At 50.0% G+C, this 10,938-nt stretch overlaps 1 protein-coding gene across 4 annotated transcripts in view; it reads left to right on the top strand.

Moving 5' to 3' along the window:
* The first annotated feature begins 2,562 nt into the window (after window positions 1–2,562).
* The window catches only part of RNF14 (ring finger protein 14), a 561,830-nt gene continuing 553,454 nt past the window's right edge, over window positions 2,563–10,938 (top strand). For 2 of the 4 annotated variants that reach the window (XM_069652478.1, XM_069652472.1), the window contains exon 1: window positions 2,564–2,806. The gene's annotated coding sequence lies outside the window, so the exon portion shown is untranslated. Of the gene's footprint in view, window positions 2,807–10,938 lie in introns of all 4 variants that reach the window. The other 2 variants (XM_069652473.1, XM_069652475.1) reach the window with 2 other exon arrangements.

Raw genomic sequence — 10,938 nt, 5'->3', positions numbered from 1 at the left:
ACTCATGCCCTTGACCCTACACACAAACAGATGGCGTATAAATGGGGGAAGAACAGATTCTACACCAACTACTCTTCTCAATCTAGGGGCGTGATAACACTCATACATAAGAATATCGAATTCAGAATTGGAACTGCGAATATAGACCGGACGGCAGATTTGTGGTATTGTCCGGCACCATCAACAACAGACCAGTCACCATCGTGAATACCTATGGCCCCAACTCTGATGACCCAGCATTCTACATCAAGGTAGCAACATTGATAGGTCATACCTGTGACGTCCCCATTATTTGGGAGGGGATTTCAATGCAATATTAGACCCCTCCATGGACAGATTGAGGGTAAAACATAGAAATGGACAACTACCGAACTGACGAGAAGTACAAAGGAACTCAAAGCTTCGGCAAGAGGGCATCGCAATGTTTAGATTTCCCAAGCCTGTTCTGGTGCTCCTCTTTTCTGTTTCCTCTTTCTGCTCCTCATGCTCCTGTTCCTTCGTGTCCTGCCTTGCAGCTCTTCCAGTTTTCCTGCCGTTCCAGCCTATCCCATGGTTGTCCTGTTCTCTGGAAAGATTCTACACCCTGCTGCTGATCCCTCTGGGTACCAGTTTGCTCTCTGTTGGAACCCCCCGCCAAACCCACACTCAAATGGACAGCTTCCTCCAGACCCACGCTCAAATGGACCCCTCTCCAGATCCACGCTCAAATGGACCCCCTCCCTCCAGATCCACGCTCAAATGGACCTTCTCTCTCCAGATCTATACTCAAATGTACCCCCTGCCTCCAGGCCCACGCTCAAATGGACCCCCTACCTCCAGAACCACGGTCAAATGTTGTCCCTTTCACCAAACCCACATTCAGATGAACCTGTCCTTTCCTCCAAAGCTACACACAGATGCCCATGTTTGTTTTGTTTTATTCGTATTTATATAGCGCACAACAGTCCGAGGACATCGTGTCACTTGTTACAGTACAAAGCTTACTTACTTAGTTACATGGTCATTAGCAATATATATACAGGTTGCAATATAGTTACATAGTCATTAGCAGTATATATACAGGTTACAATATAGTTATATTACATTTGTGTTATATTACAATATACATGGCAGAAGTGGAGGGGGCAGTCCTGCACTTGCTAGTTGAAGAGAGAGGCCTTGAGGCTGTTGCGGAAGACAGAGATGGAAGTTTCAGCTCTAAGGGTGGCAGGGAGTGAGTTCCAGAGTTTTTGTGCAATATAGGAGAAGACTAGTCCACCCGCCACACTTAGATGGGAACCCTCACTATAATTCCACACCCTCGCCCAAATGCCTGTCTTCTTCAGCCTCATACTCAAAGCCCCCTCTCCCAACCCACACCCCCTCAATGACCCCCCCTCCTAATTCATACCAGTCTACCCACCTATGTGTCTAAACACCCTTCTTTCTTAGCTTCCCATCCAAACCCCCTCTTCATCAGTTTACATACTTGCTAACCCTACTAATTTAGGCAGCAAGCTACTGCTTTTTAAGCAGTCCTACCGCCTACAGATTTGGGTGACAGATCCTACTATTTTTTCCATTGGCAGGTAATTTATGTGACTCTAAGGCAATTAATCTGTCTGTGCGGTGGGTGGGTTAGCTATAAATGTGAGTGATGGGCTTAGATCAATCCACTGACCTGACAGCTACATGACTCTGCCCTGCACTCTTGCCGGGACAGACCTTAGGTGAACCACTAGTGAAGGCAAGTGGCAGAGCGCACCACCATCACAAAGCATCTGCCTTTCAGACTGAGGAGAGTGTCAGTCTCCATGTTGTTCAGTGTTGAACCTGCACCGCACAAATTAATACGTACTGCTACAGAGCAGTGGCAAATGTTGCCTACCAGCATTGTGTGATTATTTTCGGAAAAGTTAGATAATTGAATTTGGTGTTAACTTACCATTCATAATTATGCAATTTAAACATTTGAGCATCTTTACATGTTGTGCTGTTTGATGGGTTGCACATTTTAGAATTCTCCAGTGGTACCAACAACGTATGTTTTGTAATTTCCTGTGATGTTATTGTTAAGCTAAGTATTATTTTTGAAACGTGAAAAATCCGACATCTTTTTGGTCACAGAATGTTGGCAAGTATGAGTTTACATCAGAGCCCCTCTAAATTAGCCCCTGCCTAACCACCTGCTAATTACAAAGAGCCTTGCGAGCTGGGTTCCTAGCTTTACACTCTCAGGTCAACAGTTTAAATCAGCCCCGCAAATCGTTTCCCTCAACCAGTGTTCTTTTCTGACACACACCTAGTAGCAGCGCACTCCATACCCGCATCAGTGAATATATTACGAGAATGCTGAAATATCCTCAACCGGGTACGCAGTGCGAGGCTTCACTCCTTGGGGAAGTTTTCCGAGATCCCTTAAACTCAGTTGCTGAGCCCACTCATACCCGGTCATGTTCCGGCTACCAGCCAGTGTCTTCCCGCTCGAGAGGTATGACGTGCGTAGATGACGAGCTGACGTAGGACGTACATAGCAGAGTACGTCATGGACAGGGCGTCACGTGATTAGGAGGAGGCGTGCCGTGACTAGGGTAGGTCTCTCAGATGGGAACTACACACCACCGTAGCAATTTACATGCCCTGAACGTAACGTGCAAGACACGTAATGATGAGGTGGTGGAGCGTTGATAGGTCCGTTTCTCGGATAGGAAGTTGGCACTACCCAAGTTCGTGACAAGCACAGATTGCACCTCAATTGCTCATTAAATCCACAAACCGCTTAGCGGCTGTTTAGTGCTACGTTGGGACAATTACAACATAAGTCCAGGTGAGTTACTTAAACAGAACTGTAATTGATATGTGTTCTAGTGTGTATGTTATGTAAGTCTGATTTCACTGGACCACAGGGGAGAGCTGGGGGGCGGGTTGGATTTTTCTCTGAAGTGATCATTTCTGCTAGTTTTCCTCGTCGCAGTCCTTACATGTGAAGTACCAACCTTCATGTCAGGAATCCATTCCATCTTTCCAGGGCTCAAGTTAAGGGTGTGTTGTTGCCCCTTTTAAGAATATGTATTGACCCTTTAAGAAGATGTATTTCTTGTGCATTTGTAGGGCACTTCTACTGTAAAAAAACTGTGAAAGAAGTCAGATACTTTGTTCTCAAACCAGGGCTTTAAGTGGGGTAAGAAATCGAGGAGGGGGCTCATTTGAGGGCGTGGCTTGTGGGGTGGCCCGCATGGCCTAAACGAGTACACAAACCATAGTAAGTCAGGTGACCAGATTTTAAGGACAACAAACCAGGACAGTCAACAACATAAAAGAAGGACCCCCACCCAGACTTCCCCGCTGCCCCCATTCCCAGAGTATATTGTGGTGGCCTGGAATGAGGACAGGACACTTATATGGTAGATGAGGTGTTTATTTGGACACCTGGAGTATGTGGAGCAACAGGGAGTAATTGAGACTAGGGAAGGGGGCAAGTACTCAGAGTTCAGTTATTTAGCCCTGTGTAGTTGTCTTCCCCCGCAAGGTATCATCATTCATGAGGTGCTATTGTCCCTTGTGCTGGAGCTCCCAGGAGGCTGTCCTCAGCCATGGAATTATGCTCAGCACAAGGGGCCTGTGGGTGACAGGCTCTGGGGGGGCTAATTCCCCATTACAGGAGGAGCGCCGAGGCCTGTGTGTTTTGTGGCGCGTCTGCTCCAGCACGGGTCGGGCTTTCCTCGCGCACCAAATCTTGCGAGATCTCCGGCCCGAGATCTCGTGAGGGGAGTCACCACACACCACCTTCTGTAGGAAAAGATGGTTCCTAGTCCATTACAAAGTCTGTGAACATGTTTGGCTTTCTTCTCACCCATTGGGGCCTGTTCTGGTTGGTGGTTGCACTTGGGGATTGGGTGGTTATGCGGGATGTGTAAAATGGGATTGGGTCCATTGAGGTTGCTTCCTGGTGTGGCTCTCTATACTGAGGTGTGGAGCTCATGTGGGCATGTTCATCTCGGTTCTCTTCTTACGTGACGTCCGTCTCTGGTTGTTGAGGGTCGCTTGCTAATCCCCATTGTTCCTGGTCGTTTCTTACTCCCTGCAGGAGCATGTAGTGGACAACCTTTTCTTGTACACGACCACTCTTTCCAGGTTCCACCTTTTTCCATCACTGGTGTGGACATGGTTGGTTCACTCGCGCTTGACTTCTATGGCCCTACTGTATTTGGAGCCCGTGTTAGCGTCTTTGTGGGTAGGTGTATTTTCACCAAGTCCCCTTCGTTGACCTCTTTGCGATGGGCTGCTCTGCTTTTGTCGCCTTGAGATTTCATGATCTCCTTGTTCTTTTGTAATCTGAAGACGATGTCGCTCATGGCGATGTCATCGTCTTTTCTGACTTTGTGTAGCCACGGTGGTACCTGCGTAGATGCAGCCCTTCTTCTCCCTCAGCAATGGAATAGGAGATACTCCTCTGATGCCATTTGGTGTCAATCGATGCGCGGTTACAGCCTCTTTCACAATCTTGTATGGATTCATGCCTGAAGCGCATGCCAGTTGTAAGGTGCCTTTTGATCAACTGACGGATATTGTGCTTCTTTAAGAATCTTTCCATCTCCCTGGAAACTAGTTGCCCTGCATTGTCTGTCCCAATCTCTTTGGGGAGACCTTCCCTTTGGAAAACAGCGCTGAGTACTTCTATAACTGTGCCCATGGTGATGTCCGGCACAAATTCAATTTCAACCCACTTGGAGAAATAGTCCACCATGACTACCCCATACCTGTTTTCACTCGACATGCCGACTAGTGGGTCAATTAAATCCAGCCCTATTTTGTGCCAGGCACCGTGTGGGATCTCTGGGTATCATGGGTGCCTGCCTGTTACATCTTCCACGTCCCCCACCTTACGAACTACTATGATTCCCACAGGCTCATGTTTACGCACGCCCACAACTCCCACATTACGTAGCTCCCGATGCTTACCTCCGTGGCGCGCAGACGAGGTGGCACCATTGCGCCCGTCATGTCAGGGGGGCCATGGCAGGCTTGGTATCTATCGCCCTTCTCTCCGTTGGCAATGTAATTGGAGGTTCCCATTTGGCCGCAATCACCGTTGCTCGTGTGGACCTGATCGTCACGTGAGGAGACCAAACGCAATCAGTATCACGTGACGACCCCATGTCTCAACGTTTCCTTGTTGAACATCACGTGACTTCTCCATTGGTTCAAATGCATTCGGAAACACAGAAACGTTGCTTCACAGCTGGTTTTTCTCTCGGACTTTGCGACGCTTTGTACTTACCAGGATTTGGTCACTCGACAACGGTCTGCCTAACGGATTGCTCTCTCTACGTCCTGAACTTGCCTTGAACATCACCGGAACTCTTGGTCACTCGACAACGGTCTGACTAATGGATTGCTCTCTCTACGCCCTGAACTTGCCTTGATTAGTTCTGAATCTCATGGTTACTCGACCACGGCCTGACTAACGGATTGCTCCACGAACCACGATTTTTCCTTGTCACCTGGGCCTACGGCCTCTCACTTGGCGTTCGCCTGGTCAAGCACTCCAATACCAGTGCTTACCATCACCATACCAGAGTTTGTGGGAAGCCCCATCTGAACCCAGGCTCAGGTCCAGTCACTCTCCTTCCTTTCTGGGTGGGCCTACAGTACACATAGGTAAGAACGTTTAGTTTCTATTCCTAGTATACCCTGTAATATTGCATTTCACCCTGTACTTAATCCCTCCTTGCCTTACAGCGTTCAAAGGGTCCTTTCGGCAGTTCCTGACTACAGACTCGACGGACTACCACACCTGTGGCCTCAAGGACTGCACAGGCACTGTTCATAAAATTGCCTGTGTGGTACTTTGGGACGGAGGTATTCATATCTGCACGACCGGCAACTTTGTAACAGACTGTGAAGCCTTCCCGGTTCCTCCAGACTATGAATCCCTCTTCCGGGGACCCAGTGACCGCGTTAATGCAGGCCCTAGAGGCCCTTAGGACCGACATGGCCACTGCCACGACCGCCATTCATCACCGTCTTGATGCCCCCCAGAGTACACGTTTTCCCTTGCCCGGTGATGACGAAACCGGTCCTGCCTCTCCAGCCCAGCCTGCCCCGACTTCAGCCCCCGTTCCTACTCCGGTACTGCTCCCGATGACTCCCCCTCTTGCTGCCCCAGAACGCTTCCAGGGTGAACCCCGGAAATATCTCACCTTCATAAATCAGTGTAAACTACATTTCTTATGCAAACCCCAGGCTTTTCCCGACTCTGTCACTAAGGCCGCCTTCCTTCTGTCTCATTTGTCTGGGGTAGCTGCGACTTGGGCGAATCCATTATTGGAGAACGATCACCCTGCTTTATACGATTTCGATCTGCTGGTCGCAGAAATGGCAAAAGTATTCGATACCCGTTACAAGGCCCAGTCACGGGACCTGGAATTGTTTGACCTCGCACAGGGTAGGCAAACACTGATAGAATATATCACCCGTTTCAACCAATTGGCCGCAGAAACTTCCTGGCCAGAGGAGAAAAAGGCGATCGTTTTCTACCGAGGCTTGTGTAATGCCATGAAAGACGCTCTGTCGGTGGTTCCTGCTCTGCCTTCTGTTTTTTCGGATCTAGTTGATCTCACGCTACAGTTGGACGCCCGCAGATCCGAGCGGAAGGCAGAAGCGGCATTCACGAGTCACTCTTCCCCGGTACCTCGATCTACCAGTTCCGAACCCATGCAAATAGGCGGGATCCGCAGTCCAATAACGCCGACTGAACGGGAACGTCGGAGGACTGATAACGCCTGCTTTTATTGCATACTCAACGGGCACTAAGTAAAAGAATGTCCTCGACGTCCCAGAAACAAGACTCTGTTTTTTCAGAAGGCTCGCCCATGAGAGAGGGGGCACCGGCGAGCCCTTCATTGACCCCCGCTGAACCCGCCTTTGGTCCAATCAGACCCATAGTAGTGCAGGCCTTATTAAAACCAACCAGGGAGATCACACACACTGTCTATCCCGTGATCGATTCAGGGGCCACTGGCTGCTTCATGGACATTGCTTTAGCCCATAGTCTTAACTTGCCGCTAATCAAAAAGGAACATCCTGAGCCCGTACAAGCAGTCGATGGCACGTCCCTGACTTCTGGCCCGATCAAACATCAAACTGCCCTTCTTGAGGTGGTGATACAAGGCACACATAAAGAGGTCCTGTCATTCGATCTCATCACTACACCGCAGTTCGGTATCATTCTGGGTATTCCCTGGTTGAGACAACATAACCCTTTGATAAATTGGGGAACAGGACACGTATCGTTTGAGTCAGAGTTATGTGAACATTATTGCCTGATAGAATCAGACTCCCTTGTCTCTCCTGCCACGATTCTTGGCGCCATGGCCTCCTCCCGACTTAATGATGACACAGCAGAGGCTGCCACGCTACATACCTTAGGGGCCATCACGGTTAGCATCCCTGTTGAGTACCAAGATTTCCATATGGTTTTCGATAAGGCATCCGCGGAGGGTTTGCCTCCGCATAGGGCCTACGATTGTCCTATTGATCTCATTCCGGATGCCCCCATACCAAAGGGTAGGATCTACTCGTTGTCACCTTCCGAGGAACAAGCCTTGAAGGATTACATCCAGCAGGCTCTACGTCTAGGTCATATCCGTCCCTCCTGTTCCCCGGCTGCTAGCCCTATATTCTTTGTGCCAAAGAAGGAAGGCGATCTAAGCCCGTGCGTGGACTATAGACGTTTGAATGCCATCACCATTAAAAACAGGTATCCTATTCCACTCATCTCTACGCTGTTAGATAAGTTAACGAGCGCCTCTATCTTTACCAAGTTGGACCTGAGAGGGGCGTACAATCTGATCCGCATGCGGCGTGGGGACGAGTGGAAAACGGCCTTTTGTTCTCGACAGGGATTATTTGAGTACACCGTGATGCCCTTTGGGCTCTGTAACGCTCCTGCAACATTCCAACGCTTCATCAATGCTGTAGTCTCTGACATCCTTGATGTATTCGTGGTGGTCTATTTAGACAACATCCTGATCTTCTCTTCCTCTCTGGAAGACCATATCGGGCATGTAGGAGAAGTCCTCTCTCGCCTCAAAAGAAACGCCTTGTTCGCCAAACCCGAAAAGTGTTTGTTCCATTCTCAAGAAGTAGAGTTCCTGGGTTTTCACATTACACCCGGTGGGTGTCCATGAATCAGACGAAAGTACTTGCAATCACGGAGTGGCCCACCCCCGTCAACCTCAAACAAGTCCAATCATTTCTCGGCTTTGCCAACTTTTACAGGCGATTCATCGCCGGTTTTTCTGCCATCGTTTCCCCCCTGACTGCCCTCACCAGTCCTCATGTCCCCTTCATCTGGACGCCTGAACACCAAGGGGCGTTCGAGGCACTCAAGTCCAGGTTTGTTTCTGCCCCTGTGCTACAACACCCTGACCCGGAAATCCCGTTTGTTTTAGAGGCGGATGCCTCCTCTTTCGCGCTAGGTGCTATACTTTCTCAACCTTGTTCTGCTACTGGGCTCTTGCATCCTATAGCTTATCATTCACAGAAATTCTCGGCAGCCTAGTCCCATTATACCGTAACAGAAAAGGAACTATTAGCCATTAAGGATGCACTTCAAACCTGGCGTCGCCATCTCATGGGGGCAAAGCATCAAACGGTGGTGTACACGGATCATAAAAACCTGCAGGATCTTGCCTCTCTGAAATGTGTGAACAGCAGGCAGGTGCGTTGGCATTTATTCTTCGCTGCATTCGATTTTGTGGTGAAGCATAGGCCAGCTCTCGCTCATGGTAAAGCAGATGCTCTTTCGCGTTCTCCTGGGGGGTATCACTTTCCACATTCCTGGACACATTATTGGGAAGGGGCCATGTCATCTGCCTATGTACACCGTCCCCAACCATGCTTACCACTATAAAAAATTGGGCCTGTCAACACCCGCATGTACTCACTGAATGGGACATTACACTTCAGGAGGGACTGCCATTCATTCAAGGGAAATTATTCCTTCCCACTAGCGATGTACGCAATCAGGCACTTGCCTGGTCTCATGATGCTGCCATCAACGGGCATCCAGGGCAACAACGTACCTTGGAGTTACTACAATGTTGGTGTTGGTGGCCATCAATGAGAAGGGATGTAGCGAACTACGTAAACACCTGTGCGATCTGTGCCCAATGTAAATCACACAGGGGACGTCCTTTGGGTTTGCTCCAACCTCTACCCGTTCCCCCCCCCCCCAAACCATGGCACACGGTCTTTATGGACCTTATCACAGACTTACCCTGCAGACGGGGGTATGATACCATCTGGGCCATCGTTGATTCCTATACTAAAATGGCCCGTTTCATTCCCTGCACTGGCGAACCTTCAGCCCCGACCTTGGCCCGTTTGTTTTTTAGGTCTGTCTTTTGTCTTTTCGGCCTCCCACAAGTCCTCATATTGGACCGTGGATCGCAATTCATGTCCTGTTTTTGGCGCTCTGACCAAACTCCTGGGTATCGATGCCCGCTTCTCCTCAGCCTATCGCCCGGAAAGCGATGGACAGACGGAAAGGGTGAATCAGGCTCTAGAACAGTTTTTGCGCTGCCTGACCCTCCAGTATCAAGACTCCTGGTTCGATCTGCTTCATCTCGCTGAATTTGCCTACAATAATGCATGGCACTCGGCCACCGGCTTTTCTCCTTTCTATTCCATGTATGGCCAACACCCACGCACCCTTCCACTTTCTGACTTTCCTTCTGCCACACCTGCTGCTACTGCATGTGCCCGCGATCTAACTAAGGTTCATGCCCACACCCTGATCCATCTCCGTGAGGCACAGACATCTATGAAGAAGGCGGCGGACAGGAAGCGAGCGGTAGCACCTGTGCATCATGTAGGGGACCGTGTTTGGTTGTCGACTCGCCATTTACACATCCCGGGCTGTCGCAAACTTCTGCCCCGCTTTGACGGCCCTTACAGAATTACTAAAGTCCTGAACCCTGTAGCTTTGCGCCTTTCTATTCCATCAGCTTGGCGTATACACCCGGTTTTTCATACTACCGTCCTCAAACCCTACCTTGCCCCTACCCGTGTCCATACTCCACCCGCTCCTGTCGCGGTCTCCACACCCGATACCTTTGAGGTCAGTGCCATTTTGGGTTCCCGTCTGCACAGGGGTCGGCTCCAATACCTCGTGGACTGGCTGGGCTACAGTCCGGAAGAGCGCTCTTGGGTTTCCTCTCGGGATGTCCAGGCCCCGCTTCTCGTTGCACGCTTCCATAGGGACCATCCCCCCTGCCCATGAGGTCGTGGGCCTTTGAGGGGGGACTCTGTTACATCTTCCACGTCCCCCACCTTACGAACTAGTATGATTCCCACAGGCTCACGTTTCCGCACGCCCACAACTCCCACATTACGTAGCTCCCGATGCTTACCTCCGGGCGCACAGACGAGGCGGCACCATTGTGCCCGTCATGTCAGGGGGGGCCATGGCAGGCTTGGTGTCTATCGCCCTTCTCTCCATTGGCAATGTAATTGGAGGTTCCCATTTGGCCGCAATCACCGTTGCTCGTGTGGACCTGATCGTCACGTGAGGAGACCAAACGCAATCGGTATCACGTGACGACCCCACGCCTCAACGTTTCCTTGTTGAACATCACGTGACTTCTCCATTGGTTCAAATGCATTCGGAAACACAGAAACGTTGCTTCACAGCTGGTTTTTCTCTCGGACTTTGCGACGCTTTGTACTTACCAGGATTTGGTCACTCGACAAAGGTCTGCCTAACGGATTGCTCTCTCTATGCCCTGAACTTGCCTTGAACATCACCGGAACTCTTGGTCACTCGACAACGGTCTGCCTAACGGATTGCTCTCTCTATGCCCTGAACTTGCCTTGAACATCACCGGAACTCTTGGTCACTCGACAACGGTCTGCCTAATGGATTGCTCTCTCTATGCCCTGAACTTGCCTTGA

The sequence above is a fragment of the Ambystoma mexicanum genome, chromosome 3p (genome assembly GCF_040938575.1).
Source record: "Ambystoma mexicanum isolate Mex_15411 chromosome 3p, UKY_AmexF1_1, whole genome shotgun sequence".
Lineage (NCBI taxonomy): Eukaryota > Metazoa > Chordata > Amphibia > Caudata > Ambystomatidae > Ambystoma > Ambystoma mexicanum.
Note: the sequence above shows the minus strand (reverse complement) of the source record. Positions and strands in the feature narration are given on the sequence as shown.